Source organism: Notothenia rossii, assembly GCF_949606895.1.
Source record: "Notothenia rossii genome assembly, chromosome: 4".
NCBI classification, from domain to species: domain Eukaryota; kingdom Metazoa; phylum Chordata; class Actinopteri; order Perciformes; family Nototheniidae; genus Notothenia; species Notothenia rossii.
The window spans coordinates 33,764,523-33,764,768 of NC_136902.1; positions in this window are offsets into that span (position 1 = coordinate 33,764,523).

Sequence of the window (246 nt, forward strand, 5' to 3'; positions counted from 1 at the left end):
TGGCTGTCACTCCTGGCTCCCGGCTCAACCTCCACTCACCTGCTGCAATCAGCTGTGCACCCTCCCCGACTACACACCTGCTTTCCATCAAGCCATTTACAACGACATATCAACGGAGGCTCCACAACCTTTCTCCGCCAGATCGTCAAGTATCAGCCGTATCTCGCGTCTCTCCTCCGGTACACAGCACCGTAGTGTGGAGTTGCATTAGGTCACGCGAGATACGGCTGATACTTGCGCATTAGT